Here is a 17,501-nt window from a genome sequence, read left to right on the forward strand (position 1 = left end):
GGACCCAGATTAGGGCATTGTACTACACACTGATGTGAACAATTAAAAGAAAAAAATATATACATATCGATCCCTTGTCTGATCCGCTTTGTCCTTACAAGGGTCGCGGCGGGTGCTGGTGCCTGTCCCAGCTGTCTTCAGGCTGCAGGCAGGGGACACCCAGACACCCTTTTATATAAACACCGGTACACATGACTCATGACTTCATGATCAGACAAAACATTCAACATGTGTGTATAGTTTGTGTATTTTGGACAGTCATTTAGATTCATACTTACTGGATCGGCAGAAAATTGCTACTGGAAAGTAAGCCAAAAATACTGAACCGCAAAGTGGTAGGGACCGTAACGTTTGTCAAAGCTACTGTTCTCAACAGGCCAGTAATGACGATTATTTTCATTTCCAAGGTGTAAATAACATAACTAAGGTGTAAATGACAAAGATTAGGGACTCCCCCACAGTCTGTATCCTTATTCCCTACTTGGATAATTAAAGTCCAAACAGCAGGTGTTATTTAGATGGGCTTTCAAAATTCAACTTAAGTGGTGCATCCACAGAACCATTAGAGTGAAATGCACAATGTTTACTGAGTGTAACAAATGTAAGCAGTGCAAGAAATAATTAAGACTGGAGGATTTAGCACAAGTATTTGAGGAGCATAAGAAATCTGAAGTAATATACAGTGAAACTTCAATTGAACAGACCTGGAACCTAAGAACAGAAAATAGTATGCAGTCCACTCAAAATGACCCTCCCTGTCCAGTAGCTATCAAAGTATTTTAGTTCCAGAATTGACTGCAATTCCAACACAGTGCCAGTAATTGGCGCTGTGTTGAAATTGCAGACAGAGATCGGCTCGCGTGTTTCTGGGTTGTGATAGCGGTGTCATCGAAATACAGTGGACTACAGCAGGCTCACTGCTTAGCAGGGGGCACTATCCCGTCTAAAATAATGGGGAGCACGGACATGAGCTTAGCATTGCCAGATCTACCGATTCATATCCAGGGCTGTTGACTGGAGAAAGTTCTCGTCATGTAGTACTGTACATGCCTCTCAAACATGCTACTTGAGTTGCAGTATAGTTTTTTTATTATTATTTTTTTTGTCCACGGCAGAGCTATGGAATCCAATCGTAACAGGAATCAAAATCTGGCACAAGATATACCTTCGCACCTTCTTCGCACCTTCTTATACAACTTAGGCATCCTCTCCCTGAACCATCACCTTGTTGTGGTTTAAGGTTTTGCAAAAGTGCCAAATGTTGCGCAGCGTCTTTTTTTTTTTTTTTTAAGGAAATCACAGATCGCTAACTTGTTACGCCCGCAACACTGATGTCTAACGGTGGCCCGGGGCCCTGATGGCATTGTGCCGGACCACATACGCACTTCAGACGCTGGCCAATGCAAATTTCATAAATGGATTTTATTAAATCAAGATTACGGGCTCTGTTTTCGTGCCAAGGGCAAGTCTGGTACGAGGATCGGTGTAGGTTTGTGCAGGGGCAAGCAAGGCTAAGTTTTGGTATTTTTATAGACCCATGCAAACTGGTGCATTTTGTGTCATTGTGAGCGTCAACAAAATCAACTTGTTTCGTCACCAATTAAAGCATCTTTTCTCATTTACTCCATCTGCTATGTGAGAGAGGGTTCATTGCACGCTGTTGTCATATTTGTGAATGAAATAAGGGGACATCTACCACCTCTGTCTGCAAAACTCAGAAGTAATAATAATAATAATAATAATAATAATACATTTTATTTATAAGCACCTTTCAAGACACCCAAGGACACTTTACAATAACAAAAAACACAAAACAATACGGGTTGAGCAGCGGCAGCCAAAACGCGCCAGCGTTCACTCAACCCGGAAGTCAGAAAAAAGAAGTGTGCCTGCACCTCGCTCAAATTCACCAAAATCACCTTAAACTCCCTGTGCCAATAGTTTGACAGTAGGTGTAAAATTTAGTCTGCCTTCAGCTACCAAATTGTCAGGTGCACCGGGCGCATGGCAAAAGAAGTGCCTTCGGTACGCCAGACTGACCAGCATGGTGAATGAATCAAATTTCCAGACAAACGCATCAAGACTTGTGTCGGCACGAAAATGATGCAACAACAGTTTTTCTGCAGAGGTTTATGAATATACTGTATATCCCGATATTGTGGGGAAAAAAAAGAAAACACCGTCGTCACGTCAACTGCCCATCATCCCTACTTTCGGCTGTTTGCGTCAGGGATTTTGCACCATTTTGTTCCATGCACAATGCAGAGTCACAGAGGCAAAAGTTTGCTTCGTGTTAGGTGTCAGGAAAGCATAAGTCACTAATCATCGCTTCCATGGCGGTGAGTAGACGACACTTTTGACAAGCATTCTTCTTTCTTCTTTCTACCCACAATCTTGCTGCTGTAGACTGTAAATTTCCCCAGTGTGGGACAAATAAAGGATATCTTAATCTTAATCGTAGCACGAAGGGAAGATGTGGAGTAATTGACATCAGAAAGAAACAAAAGCGGCAATTGCTAAGCTATCCTGACATGTAGTGATAAGTTATGGGTTGTACAGTACAGTAGAGTTGTCACTTTGGTCTCGCTGGAACCGCGGTGTAGTGGAGAGACACCAACTTTGAACCGCAAAATAGCGGCAAATTAATTAGTGGGTCGAGAAAAACATTTGTACATTGCACAAAATGGTGACCTCAATTATTGTCCGTGCATAAACTAAGCAATCGAGATGATCAGCAATGTTGTTTGTATGTTGGTTTGCAAAATAGAGTGCTGAGCTTTAATTTTTACTTTTGAGATCAGATCAATCTGATATGCAAAGTAATTGACTTGCTTCCTTTACTTTGGTTGAAACCAGTCTTTGCAAAGACTAATGAATCTGTAGATCCACTTTTGAAGCTGGCTCGTTGAAATCGCATGTACTTTGATACAAGCTGCAACTAACTGTGTCTACCATTAAATAGTTGATGCAATGCATTGAAATTACAAATATTAAAGCCATAATTTTATTAACGATTATGGTTATGGGGTGATGTTGTGCAATCAAGCAGTATGCAGAATTCTTGTTATAATAATCCATAATATACTGCAATAACTGTCAGAGTCAACAAGTCAGAGTCGTATCCAGTGTGGGTTGAACTGCCCCGAGGCTGCCCATTGTCATCAATGCTGTTCAGAAATTCTATGGACACAATTTCGAGGCACAGTAGAGTCATTGAGAATTGTTTTGCTGCTTTTTGCAGATGATGGAGCTCTGTTGGCCGTCAAGCCACAATCTTCAACTCTCACTGCGGTAGTTTGTAGCTCAGTGTGAAATGGAGAATCAGCACCTCCAAATCTGAGGCCATGGGTGGAGTGTCTCAGAGGAATCCCCGGGGAGGACCCAGGATAAGTTATGAATCTCACTCGAGTTCGAGGCAAGGCACACATGGCGGCAACCTGACCGGCTGCAACATCCAGGTAGGACACACCCGACTGGCATCTCCAGGTGAGAAAATAATTATGTGACTTCAGTGTGACAGTGCTATTTCTAGTCACACTAACCTTAACTCACTGCAACCCATAACCCGCACCGCAACAACCCTTATTTCTTTTTCATTTTGTTTAAATGTCATACATATTTGAAATGGTTATGCCGGTACATGTGTGTTGCCTGCTCTCCCCACTATGCAACAGCCAGTCATATTGCAGCGGGACATATCTTGCATTGAGCTACAGTGGAATTCATAAGAAGGCACGTAAGGCACGCTGGCGAGACGATGTCTCTCAGCTGGCCTGGGAACATCTCACAATCTCTCCAGGAGAGCTAGACGAAGTGGCTGGGAAGAAGGATTTCTCTGCTTAGCTTGCTGCCTCCATAAACTGACACTGTATAAGTGCATGTGGACATACTGTATTCACATCCACTTTCTATAGCACTTGTCCTCATTTGGGTTGTGGGTAAGATGGAGCCTCTGGGAGAATGGCAGGGTACACTTGCACTAGTCACCAATGAGTCGCACGGCATATCTAGACACACGCTCATTCACACTGATCATAGCTATGTACCTGGGCCTGATGTATTCCTCCTGACTCCAAACACCAGCTGGCAAACATTTTTCAAATTAAGGATTAGTGCTTGTTTCTGTATTTACTGCAGTGCAAACTGCTTTACTCCACAGTCTTCCTTAAAATACTGATACTGCCATGTTTGGAAAATGTCAGCAGTTATTAATCCAAACGCTAATCCATATTTCAAAGCACATGCTGTTGACTTGCATTTTGAAATTCTAATGATTTAAGGGGGCATAACATTTTATTTAAATGATCCCATTACTGAAATGTAAAATCCATTTTTTAATATGAAACAAGGACAAAACTGTATGTTAAACCCGGTAGGTTTGGGTGTGTATAAAAACAAGAACCAAAAACACTAAAAAGGTTGCAGAACCCCCAGCGAGTAAAAAAAATAATCTGCCTAGCATGTAGCCGAACACATTCTCAGCGCAAAAAAAAAGAGCCACTTTTCTCTATTATTGATGATACAAGACTAAATGAATTGGTTCACAGGAGGACTTATGTCTGTTTTCCCTGAATTTGAGTGACAAAATCCTCCTGTGGCAAACAACAACGAGGTTCACCAATAATGTATTGGTACATGGCAACAAGGGAGCAATATGTTCTAACAGCCTTGTTCAGTCACAGAAAACAGTAGTTGGAAGAAAGCTGTTGTCATGAAAGGCGGGAAACGTAGGCGAGGCGATGCAGATCCACACACTATTGAGACAATTTTGTCAGCCACATAAGATTCCCTTTTCGGTTCAGCAGTGTTTGACTTGGGGGCCAGTTACTGAAGTTCCATTTCTGCCAAATACTATGACAGTAGTCTGCATTCTAGCAGCTGCACTCTGTGTAAAGCATTTATATCTCAGTTAACATCATTTTCATAATGTGAGTTAGTTACCCCCTTTGTTGGAATATGTTGCAACATAAGTGGTAATTTCGACGACACTAAATACAAATAGCACATTGTCATTAATGACCTCTTGTTTAAATTAACCCTCGAGAGATAAATTGTGTAGTTATGTGAGAACCGGAATGCGAATCGGGAAGCTAATAGAGAGTTTAAAAAAAAAAAAAAAGCGGGAGGAGTGTCATTGAACATTGAGGGAGGAAAAAAAAGTCTCATCATGACAGTCATCACTTCAGCGATTATCCCAAATTCTCTGAGGGAATATCGCAGTAAGGCAGAGTAAATTTGAGGCTGATAAGCAGACAATGAGATTTGCTGGGGCTTTGAGGAAAAGCCCTTCCAATGACTCGCTTTCACCTCAACTGGGTTCAAACTTCAAATGAAAATAAATAGGCTGAGTTTGCTATAGCTTGGTCTTGACTGTGAAATTTGAAGTGCAGATCTCATCAAAGAGTGCTGGTATATTACTGTATTTCACATGGTTGCTGATTTGGTCGTGTAAACTGAGAGCACTATTTTAAACATTTGTTTTCTTGTTTGTATTCCAGCACACACCAGTTGTCTGTGAATATGATATAGTTAATCAGTTAGACAGCTGATTAAAGATGAATCTCCTTCAACCAACACATTTGGTATTCTGACCTTCGTCACATCTGCCTCACAGTGCAGAGATCGTGGGTTCGATTCCGGCTATGGCCTCCCTGTGTGGAGTTTGCATGTTCTCCCTCTGCCTGTTTTCTCGGTATACTCTGATTTCCTTCCACATTCCAAAAAGATGCATGGCAGGTTAATGGAACGCTCTAAATTGTCAGAGGTTTCAAAGTCAAGGCCCCGGGGCTAGATCTGTTCCGCCACATTATTTTATGTGGCCCGCGAAAACAAATAAAGCATGTGAAGTGCCATTATGCTTGCTAAAGTCGATACCAAAATTTCAAATTGTCATATGTAATCGGCTAGCAACCAGCTCAGCGTATACCCTGCCTACTTGCCTAAAGACGGCTGGGCTAGGCTCCAGCATGGCCGCGACCCTCGTAAGCGATAAGCGAATTTGAACATGGATGGATGGTTAAAATTGTTAGCAGTCATTAAAATAACATTAACATTATATCACTATTTAATAAAGATTTCCAAGAAAGCTTCAAATGTGTAAGTACCTTCCACTAACTCATTTAATGTATCAGCCTTTCCTAGTTGGGACAAATCACGATCAGTCCATCGGTCGCTTTTTTTCTTCTTGAAAGATAGTCATTAAATGGGTCAGAAAAGTTGCTATATAGCAACATTGTTGCTATATGTTGCTAAATTGGACACAGTGAAGACACACGTTTTTGTTCTTGCCCACTCGTATTGCTCACAATGATGCAAATCAAATTAAAAGGAACAATTTCTAAGAGCAAGTACTTCATATTTTATAATTTATTTACCCTCTTTATAGACTATGGGTCGATCTCATTTATCTTGCAACATCCGTAGCTTGTTATTCATCCATGCGTTAAAAACAAACAAATAAATACATTTTAAAAACGATCCACAGATGTCCAAACAGGCTGACCCAAATTATATCGCCAGGGTTTGCTGGGAACGTCTGTCAGAATCCCATGTCAGAGGAAGTTTCAACTCCCACCTTGGGCAGAGCTTTACCAATGTCACAGTCGAGGCAGGGAACATTGAGTCCGAGTGGACCGTGTTCCATTCTTCCATTGTTTAGGCGGCCATAAAGTGGTCGGTGCCTGTCATGGTGGCTGTCCTGGAATCCGCTGGAGTTACAAATGGGGTCACAAAACGAATTAAGTTAATAACTTGAGGTACCGCTGCATGCAGGCATGTATAATATACAATAAGAACCAGTCGGGAAACGGTTCTGTGTGTGCTGGTCAGTCCCCTGCAGAGTGCTTGACGAAGCCGCAAGGACGAGGCGGAAATGACAGCCCAGTGCCCCTGGAGGAAAAAAATTCCACCTATATGGTGACGAGAGCTCGCGGCCACACAGCAAGCAGTCTGAGGGAAACAGAGAAGAGCGAACAAAGCTGTTTCCTCGCTGCTGTGCAATGTATGCTATACTGTGATTTATTTATTTATTTTAAATACTGGTGCACCTCCATGTTGACGCTGCACAACCTGGCAGCTGCCAGAGGGGATTATGCCTATGTCGTTTACAACCCAGAAATGTACAGCAGTTGTAGCGTGTGTTTGAAGGTTAACTTGAAAAAGGCATTAAGAAATGTGCTAAACGTGGCACAATTCCAACAGAGTCAACATAATAAAGAGAGGCGGCAAAAAGACGCCCACATCGCTGAAACTAACCAATCAGAGAAACATTTTCATTTAGAACAGACGCAATCAGAGCAAATCTTATTTACATATAGAATTATTTTTTTTAAACAAAAAAAGGGGGTAGCATGGCTCAACGGTAGAGTGGTCGTTTCCCAACCCAGAGGTTGGTGGTTTGATCCCCAGCCACTGCGATCATGTCGAAGTGTCCTTGAGCAAGATACCAAACCCCCAGTTGCTCCTCATGCTGCGTCATCAGTAGCTGAATGAGGTAACGCGCTTGGAATACGCAATGTAGAAAAGCACTATCTAAGTGACAGCCGTTCAAAATCAGTTCTTTCTTTCCAACAAAAATAGAATGAAAAAATCTTGCAAACACAATAAAAGGATATCGAGGATTCTGAAAGGCTAAAAAAACAAAAACAGAACAGAAAACACCCACCTTCATAAGGTGACAACCTTCATATCTAAATAACTACCGGTAAGCATATCTAAATAAATACAACTTATTGTTGTCTGGAATTTGTCAAGGACGCTACATGAACCGTTATTAGAAAGTGCTGAAGAGGCATAAGAGGCAGTGTACATACAAGCCTGAGTGCAGCTTTCTCATTACAAGAGCTTCCTAGTGGTGAGAAAGGAAGAAAAAAAAAAAACAAGAGGGCTCCGGTGAATGTGTCATCATGACATTAACAGTGTCACTCTCCATAAGACACGTTGGTTTGTATATGAACAGTCAAGGCAAACTGCCTTTTCTATTCATCACCACATCAACATGAGTTGATTTGGAAATGCACACTCGCGAATGACACAGAGCTGGATTCACTGAATAATCCCCTTTCTGGTGCACAAAGCCATCATTTAGTATGCAACATTGAATCCTAACTTTCTCTTGGCTGCAATATATTGGATTTAGAGTAGTTCTTGTGTCTCTCCACCTGACACAAACACATGCCATTTGGAGGCAGAGGTGGAAAGGTTCAAGGAATGGTCCATCAAAGAAGAGCTGGCTTCAAGTCAAGCTAATCTTAAAATGCATCTGACTCACTTATCTCTGTCACCCAGACATACTCTGCAACTTCATAAACAAATGCATGCCCGTCTTTATAACTTAAAACACACATGCTTGATGGACTGGGTGCTTTTCCACTTTTCCTGCTATCCAGACAGCACCGCAGACATAAGCTATCACCCCTTCCATCACCAATCCTAATATCATAGAAAAAAAGAAGGCAGAGGGCCAATATGACAATAACAACTGATGAGACAAAACCAAGTTCCATATTAAAATGTGAAACCCACAAAAAAATTGTGACACCCACCATCAAGTGTGGATTGCGGTAGGGCTATTATAGTAGAAAATGAATTTTTGGTTGTAGAGAGGTTGAAATGTAGTCCTCTTAGAGGCATGTACAGTATACTCAAGACATATTAATCCAACAAATGGGAAATATGGTTTTTTTCTTTTTTTTTCAAAGAATTAAAGCAAAATTCCTTAAATGCAACACGTTTTAGAATGCAGTATATGCAATAGAATTGACGCACCGACAAGCACACCCAACCCCAACCTGTAGTTTGAGAAGCCCGGTCATTATGCAGCAGACGCTTCCACGTCTGAATTACCCTCAAACATAGCTGCAATGCGGCTGATATGCACAACTTGTCCAAAGAGGAGAAAGCCACAGCTCTTCCCTGCATTTAAAGTGTAGTGCAATCGATAGACTAAACCTGGGCTGCTGGTTAGCAGTTAGCACCGAGCTAGTGTGCTACAGCTTTCAAACAGGAAGGGGTGTGAATATCGAAAGGCTCTTGGCCGAGTGTATGCGCCTTGGGCTAAACACACTTACAATTCTTAAGCTGTAAGGTGTGTTTTATTCAGCAATGTATCTCACATAATGTCCTGATTATTTTATTTATTTGTTTGTTTGTTTGTTTGTTTGTGGCTCTTCAGAGAGCTGCGTCACTTTTCACGGTGCACATCAGGACTGTACTTCACAAAAAAGACATGCCTAAACACAAAGGCATCATTATAATACAATGTTTCAAAAATCAATATAGTATTAATAAATTGATTTTGTGGGTAGTGTGGACGAGTGGTGAATTTCAATTAAGCACCCCTGTTCAAATGCCAAGGTTTTATGAAGTAAAAAAAAAAAGAAAATGCAGCTAGATGAATGATAAATGTTTTCTAAACTTGTTCTACCATTAGTCATACCTATAACCTGTAGAACTCATTTGAAACTGATCAGAGGCCAGATCAAAAACTCCATCAATGTGGACCCTTTCACCACTGCACATACAGGAAGAACCGCTCAACTGATGATGCCATCTTATCAACTATACCCACCTGGAAATTATAAACACCAACATCTGACTTCTCCTCTTGAATTTCTCCACCACCTTCAACACCTTCATCCCACAGAACCTAGTGAAAAAGCAGAACATTCTTGGGCTGAGTTCATCACTTGGGTACTAGGTTCTGTACCAACAGACAACAGACTTTCAGGATTCACAACACAGTCTCCTCCTCCATCACCCTCAGGACTGGCACCCCACAAGGCTGTGTGCCAAGCCCCCTTCTTTTGACATTGCTGATCTATGACGGCTCTGCGAAACTCCCAAACTGTCATAAAGTGAAGTTTGCGGACGCCACAGCGGTAGTGGGATAAATCACAAACAATGATAAGTTTGAGTACTGAAAGGAGGTTGAATATCTGATGGACTGGTATCAAGGAGATGGTGGTGGACGTCAGGAGGAACAGACGTCCCCTTGCTCCCTGCAAATCAAAGGAGCAGCAGTGGAAGTGGTCTCCAACTACAATTACCTTAGTGTCCACCTTACTAAGGCCTACAGTGTGAGGCTATGTATTCAATTTTCTCTCTAGACACTATATAATTTACTGTTAATCGTTGGTTACTCTCCACTGTAACTCAAGCGGCTCCAGCGAGACTTGCGTGAAAATTGTACTGGAGTATTAATCACATATTCTGCTGTTTCGTGACTACATTTAAGATAGATTAGCACCGGTTTAGCATGGCTTAGCTTCAACATTTCTTCTCCTGCTAAATATTACTCATCCTCTTTTTGTGTTCATGGTACTTGTCAAATGCGTCGCTTATTCACCGCAATGGAAATGATAATTATGATTAGTGGCTTTTAGAGTCACCATGCCAGCCAGGCAGTCGTAGCCGCAGTGCTGCAAAGCGACTTTTGTACAAGGGGGCAAGATGCAATGACGTCAACAAACATCACGATTGGTTAGTAAGTAGAACCCAAATCTCATGTCAGCCAATTCCAAGCCGCAGTACTAACTTGCAAACTTCAAATTAATCTACTGCACATGTTGTTCCACCCTCTCCGGAACGTCTTCAACTTTCAGCGAAACACATGGCAACTGCGCTAATAAAATAAGCACAAACAGGGAACACTTGGAATCTCTGCAGAATTAACCGATCACATTCAAACTCAAGTCAGCAAGCGTACACTTGACACCAAATATGTATGTCTGTCTTCTCTGACATTTTGTGTAGTTAAATGCATGGTCCACAGAGAGCTTCCAAAGCATCAGAGACATCTCATTGTTCAAATGTGTCAGTCAGGAGAAGGGTACCGTACAAAGGAATTTTCCAAGGCATTAAATACTGTATAGCACCAAGGAACACGGTGAAGACAGTCATCATCCAGACTAGAAAACATGGCACAGCATTGACATTACCAAAAAAGGGACATCCCTTCAAAACTGATTATAAGACAAGAGGAAAACTGGTCAGAGAGGCTGCCAAGAGGCCGACAGGAACATTGAACAAGCTGCCCAAATTTCTGGCAAATACTGTCTGTTTGGGACATACACACAACAATCTCCCATTTCCTTCATATAGTCTGTCTGCACATTTGATTTTGTTTAAATTTCCCCAAAAGGCATTGAAATATCTCAAATGCATGTGGGAAAATGAGTTTCGGGTTGATGAAATCAATGTTGAACAGTTGGACAGCCGTTTCCAAAAGACATGTTTGGTGCAGACACAAAACTGCTCATCATCAAAAGAACGCCAGACCGACAATGAAGCATGGTGGTGGTGGTGGCAGTGCTTTGCGGCTGTTTGTCTACAGCTGGAACTTGGGTCCTAATCAAGATGGCAGGAATTCAAAATATCTATCAGTGTTAACATAACATAACATAACATAACATAACATAACCTAGCTTCTGCTTGATGACAAAAAATGTCTGGAAAAGCATACTAGGCCAGTTGAACTTTATTTGGGGTGAAACATCCATCCATCCATTTTCCGATCCGCTTATCCTCACAAGAGTCGCGGTGGGTGCTGGAGCCTATCCCAGCCGTCTGCGGGCAGTAGGTGGGGGACACCTTGAACTGGTTGCCAGCCAATCGCAGGGCACACAACCACTGGAGACAAACAACCATCCGCGCTCACACTCACACCTGTGGACAATTTAGAGTGTTCAATCAGCATGCCAAACATGTTTTGGAATGTGGGAGGAAACCGGAGTACCCAAAGAAAACCTACGCTGGCACGGGGGGGCATGCAAACCCCCCACAGGAAGGCAAGAGCTGGAATTGAACCCAGTACCTCTGCACTGTGAGGTCAACGCGCTAACCACTATACTGGAGTACTTTAAATGGTGGCCGGAGTGCGCTGACTCGCAATCCACGTTGTGTTTGAATATCATTGCTTAATTCTGAAAACAGCCACATCCCCATGTGCACACCCACATTATTTAACTTATTTATTTGTTTTTTTCCACTCTAAAAGGGGTCTTTTTTTAAACATTTAAGATAAGATAAGAAAACCTTTATTAGTGTCGCAATGGAGAAATTCCCAATTCACAGCAGCAAAGTTATGAAAGGAAGAAGTAGAACAGCAAAATATAGGAGCTGCTGGAAAGGCAGCCACTCTCGCAGCACCATTTTGAAGTCAAAATAACAAAAATAACACAACACAACACATAGGACGCAGACAGTCGTGCAATCTTCAACACTTATCTGCATACACTTTGTTGTCTGAAGCAGTTATAGATGAAAGAGGAGAGGATCAAAGTGTCCTTTCACCAGTGGGTCAGATATGTCATGCTGAAAATGTGCACATGTCTGCTACAAGCTAAGTTTTGAAAGCAAACACGAAGCTGTAGCGTCCATTGACGAAAAGAGATTAGTTCACTTCTCCTGTCCCACGTAATCCGCTTCAAACTCCAAGCCGCGACTCCCAGTTCCAAATCCGCATCGGCGCTCCGCGCTAACACTCCTTTCTTCTTATCATTGGCTCCTCAAGCCTTACATCCATCCAGCCGCAGACCGTTCAACAGCACCGATCTCTCCGCTGAACAAAGAGGGGCTGTGAAAAATGCTGCCCATTACAGGCGCAAGACACAAGCGCCCCGGGACTGTCCAGCAACGACAGTCAAATGGCGCCGACATTCCTCCCAGTCAAAAACAGTGCTGGTATACTCATGCTGCCGAGAAGGCGCAACCACCAAGCACAGAGTCTCCTCCTTGATGAATATCGTGGCCAAAAAATGCTGAAAAAAGTCCACATCAGGTCCACACGACGTAACAACAAACACAAAGTGACAAAACAAACACAAAAACAAAAAAAAAAGCAAGGCTCATGAGAGCACCTGCTGACGGCTGCCTATTCGGGCGCCATCCTGACTTCAAAGATGTACATGTTATTTCACCTTAATGGTGGAAAAGGTTTTCGAGTGAAGATTTATTACACAGGAAAAATGGTGTGTGGAATAGACAGTTTTATTCCATCAAGTGGTTGCACAAAATAAAAACATCTAGATCCTAAGACATTTTTTACCTGGTGTAGGACAGTAGTCAACTTATAAAATGTATCTGATCTAGGTAATCTTACTTCATGCAATTAAATGACAAAATGAAATTCAGTAAATTGAACACACCAGTTTTTCAGTGTATATCTCTTTTTTATACCACAAAAGCTTGCCATTTGAACAAGCGGGGGTGTATACTTTTACATCTGCTCTAGATATTGGTGATAGATATTGTATAGAGATTTTTAAAAAAAATTCAATAGTATCTACGTAAACCCATAAAACATACATTTTCTTATCACATCTAAAATCCCAGAAACAGTCAACAAAAAAGCAACGTCTTTTTACTTTTGCTCTTGTGGAATTCAAATCTATGAGTGTTTGTGCTACAGTGTCAATCAGCTATGCTTCATGTAAACCGCATCACTGGAAAGTACCAATAATTAAGAGGCATAATTCACCTTGCAGGTTATTTGAGAAACTAAGGGGAAACACTTATTTTTTCCCAGTATCAGTGGTCCTTGAAATTGCTCAGTGATTAGCATCCCACCATGCTTCGTGTTGTGAAATGAAAGGTTGGGTGCGGCTAGCGCTCTCATTATTTTATTTCCTGTGGTTCGAACAAGAAATCTATGACTTCAATAAAAGGCTGACTGTTGTGGTGCATATACTGCTGATATGCTTCGACTACAATTTGCAATCTTCATCCAATAATGTCGGATGATAGCACAATGTGGTTTTGGTGGGTGGCGATGACAGAACAGTTGTAGACAGACATAATCACTTGGGAATACATGTAAATACTGTAAATAGCGCTTTACTCCGTTGTTGATTTCACCATAAATGTCGAAGTTTAAGATGGCAGCTTGTCATCAGAGAGAGCCAACGAAGAACCATGTCCCATCAAGCTGCAATTAGACAAAGCGTTTTGCCTTTCTACCTAGCGGGTTGCGCAAGAACAAAACTGGGGAAAGAATACTGGCCTTGGATACTAAATTAGTCACTGTTCACTGAGGTGAGGCAGTGACTACATGCGTGCCTTGCATGGAGGAGATATTTTTGCCCGGGACCTTGTTTCCCATGGTGAAAGCTTCTGTTAGAGCTGAGCAGCTATTTAGTCCCTTAGCAGATATTGGTAAATGCCAAAACCTACTACCCCTTTTTAGATTGTACTATATTGCCTTTCTTCTGCCGTGTTGACAAACCCAAATCAACATTATATGATGGGTCCAGAACAGCTTCAATACACATGGGAAATATGTTCATCATGACAGAAGTGAAAAGTTATTTTCCCAGCAGGTTGTCAACTTCCTAACTCGGATGGCTCAACTGTCTCACTACCACTCACCAGCTACAACATTAAGGTAAGCCTGCACAAACTAAAAAGATAAATACAGCTCAATCAAACTCTATCAAAATTTCCACCTAAAAAGACCTCCTCTATCCACACACACACACACACACATATATTATCAGAGCCACTTATCCTCCTCACGAGGGCGGGTGTGCTGGAGCCTATCCCAGTAGAAGGGGTACACCCTGAACTGGTTGCCAGCCAATTATAATTCGATTATTTATTTATTTATTTGTAGGTGGTCCTTGAGAAAATGGTACAAATGATGGCTCTAAAACTGATCTGGGACAAACTTCATCGAGGCCTGTCCCACCCCTCCAATGAACTACTGGAAATAACAGTAACCATCATTAATATAACCATAATAATGAAAACAAATTGGCACTGTTTGCTATGGATGAATTTTACAATGCGTGTTTATGAATGTGCTTGTAAGCTGCAGTGATATAAAATTGCACAGCAACGCAAGGAGAATTGTTTCTAATCTTTTGCCCCTCTCATGTACAGCATAGCTGAATAAGGAAGCCAGGTGTATCTGTTCGATACAACAGATGCCTGACACCATTTCGGTTTTAAAAACTAATGTTTTGAACGCTAAATTATGAATATTCTTGCCCACAACTTTTTCCGTTGAAAGTTTTACCAAAACAAACAAAAAAAACCCCAAACACACCGTACTATTTTTTTTCATTTCAGTATTAAGATGTCAAATTATATTTACTTGCATCACCGAAGAAATTCTTCTTTTTCTCATAGAATGTCCTGACTGATTAATTTTGGACTCCTTCAGTCATTTTTTTTGTTTCTGAAGACCAATGAGCCAGCTCAAATGTGTGCATAAACAGGTGGATTCAGTTTGACCTGTTGTTTTCGTGTTTGAAATGGCCAAACGTGAAGCCTGATTGAGGTCATGTTGACAGACTAACATCGAATAATCAGCAAATATGATGGGTAGGGGGCATCTGCGCTAGTTGCATGGTGCAGGCAATCCAAGATACAAAAGCCCCTGTTTCCCCTGATGCTGTGTCATCAGTGTGTCAATGATCTTAATTTCCCTCCATGGTGGCATCATTGGGGGAATGTTAATGTGATTGGCTGCATGAGGCCCCGGAAGATATTTGATTACTGTCCATTGAATGTAGGAGATATAGCAGCAGCAGAATACGTTATCAAGCAACTGTTTTTCACTTGGTTGGTTTATATTTATGTTGTCAAGGAGTTTTTCAGACAAATATTTGCTATTTTCATGACGTCACTATTGTGTTACCATAGGTTAGTAATAGACTGCACCACGTTCTGATTTGCGTATTAATTTGGGTTTACGTTGCCACTGTAGGAATGAAACCATTGTAAACTCTGCAGCTCATGTATTGTGAAAATGTGCAAAGTATGGTGGTGGTGGTGGTGGGGTGGGGGGGTGCACATTGTTCACTGTACAGTAAACTTAGGCTGTGGATTTAACAGTGTACACTTGAGGACAAAGTCGTGCAGGTTTTTTTATGTGATGCTTATTTCTCATGCAGCTCCTTCACACCAAGCTTCAACCAAGTATTTACACTATTTGCATTTTTAGCACCTGCAGCACTGATTAATTGTTTCTATTTATGTGTACTTTATTTTAAACAGATTGGCCAGACTAAGTTGATATTTCAAACATCCACCTTGTGTCACAGTGTTAAGTACTGGATGGGAGCTTCATTCCTGCTGGAATTGCACCACCACATAGAGGCTTGCTGGGAAAGACAACAGGATACATGTGGGAGGGGGGGGGGGGCGCATAGGCATACTGTACACACAGGAGGTTTGCCCCTGTATAGATTCAGTGAAAATCCATCTTGAGTTTAGGCTTCTACAAGATACCACACTCCAGTTTCAGAACCCCTTCACGTCTGGCCCAATCCCTGCGCTCTCTTTGTGCTGCAAACGTGTATGCTGAGAATACCTGAACAGAATTTGAATTACCATATGACGTACGTCTCTTCTGGCAGTGATGTCCCGCTGGCAACAGGGACTCTCACACATCCATACTACCTCCAGCAAGCGCTCAAACCAGCAATTTGTTGCACGGACCTCTCCACGCCGATCCTATCTGCGTTTATCTACATCGAACATCATCTATACGTCTGAATGGGATGCATTCACAAATACACATACGAACACACCAGCGGATGTGGCAGATATCATAAAAAAAAGCACACTGGTGTGGAAATGGACCAAGCAAGGCATTAAAAAAATAATTGTATATTACCATACATTCAAGTATTAGCTTCAAGAGCCCCGTTTTCCGCATTGCAACCGGTCAATTTAAGATATATGACACGATCCGTGTATATCACACGGGACGTGGGCTGAATTTGAGTGAATGCAATCAAATACTTACGCATTTTATCGAGTGAATACAAACTGGGAGCGTTGAAGACAAAATCAGCAGGGCCCTGGTTCCCGTAATGGAAGATTTGCAGTACGAGCGAAGCGCCAATCTCCATGTGAGAGGAGCTTTTTTTGGAAGGCTGCTGCAGTCCGAGTCACCCTCTCGATCACAAGTCAGAATGCTCGCCTGCGAAAAATGCCAAACAGTGAAAAAAAGAGTTGCGCGGATCTGCGATGCTCGCCACCCGTTCCCACGGATGGCGATGAGCCCCCGTCTGTGGACCGGCAAACAGCGCAATCAGCGGAACCAAGACTTGAAGATATTCCAATCTGGAGTGAGACGGGGGAGATCCTGCAGAGTTTCTGGTGATGGTGGTGGGGTGGGGGTGGGGGGCGGATGGAGTCTGTGATGGCGCCCTTGTTACCCAAACCAGTCAAGCCCAAAACTGACTCCCACAGGCAGATTCCTCGTTGACGGAAAAAATGACAACCATACATACGAAAATCCACATTCACACAAACCAAAACTGGAGTATTTGGGGTTTGGCCGTTTTCCTCCACAATCACCCTCCACTTTACAGGTGCAGATAAATGAGTCAGTTAACTGTTGAAGGTATTTATGGGAGCAGGGCAGGACCGGGAGGAAAACTCGGAACACCTATTGAATACAATGTTTAAGATCGCCAGCCGACTGCGAGCATCACCCGTCCGGGACAGGACACATCGGCTGACGTATACGCTGCTTTAAAAATTACACAGCG

At 42.1% G+C, this 17,501-nt stretch overlaps 1 protein-coding gene across 1 annotated transcript in view; it reads right to left on the bottom strand.

The window, feature by feature from the left end:
• The window catches only part of lrrc4cb (leucine rich repeat containing 4C, genome duplicate b), a 55,173-nt gene extending 38,119 nt beyond the window's left edge, over positions 1-17,054 (bottom strand). Inside the window, exon 1 of the mRNA XM_086107821.1 lies at positions 16,751-17,054. The gene's annotated coding sequence lies outside the window, so the exon portion shown is untranslated. The remainder of the gene's footprint in view (positions 1-16,750) is intronic.
• Between the last annotated feature and the right edge of the window lie 447 nt (positions 17,055-17,501).

This window comes from Hippocampus guttulatus, chromosome 3 (genome assembly GCF_054856545.1).
Source record: "Hippocampus guttulatus isolate MCC_2025c chromosome 3, RoL_Hgut_1.0, whole genome shotgun sequence".
Classification (NCBI taxonomy): domain Eukaryota; kingdom Metazoa; phylum Chordata; class Actinopteri; order Syngnathiformes; family Syngnathidae; genus Hippocampus; species Hippocampus guttulatus.